Genomic DNA, 534 nt, shown 5'->3' on the forward strand with positions numbered 1-534 from the left:
ATTCTAATTATTTTTCTAGTGAGAAAGTTGTTTATTCCAACACAACTTGAATGTTGCTCAGGACATGTCGGACGGGAAGCAGCTTGACCAAAATGGATAAAAATAAACACGCATTCTCATCGCTGCACTGGCAAACATGTACATACAGCAGGTAAAATAAGTATTGAACACGTCACCATTTTTCTCAGTAAAAATATTACTAGAGGTGCTAATGACATGAAATTTTCACCAGATGTTGTTGGTAACAACCCAAAGTGATCCATACGTGCCATTCCACATTATTACAAATAACTTCATTTCTGGACATTTATGGTTTGATTTCTTTGTATGTATGGATCACTTGGGTTGTTACCGACACATCTGGTGAAAATTTCATGTCATTAGCACCTCTAGTAATATATTTACTGAGAAAAATGGTGACGTGTTCAATACTTATTTTACCCGCTGTGGGGCTTTAAACTGTACATGTTGGTCCTGACCCATTCTGCAAGCGGAAGGAGCCCGGCGTGTTGTAGATGACGGCGAGGCGGAGCC

The sequence above is a fragment of the Austrofundulus limnaeus genome, unplaced genomic scaffold (assembly GCF_001266775.1).
Source record: "Austrofundulus limnaeus strain Quisiro unplaced genomic scaffold, Austrofundulus_limnaeus-1.0 Scaffold117, whole genome shotgun sequence".
NCBI lineage: Eukaryota > Metazoa > Chordata > Actinopteri > Cyprinodontiformes > Rivulidae > Austrofundulus > Austrofundulus limnaeus.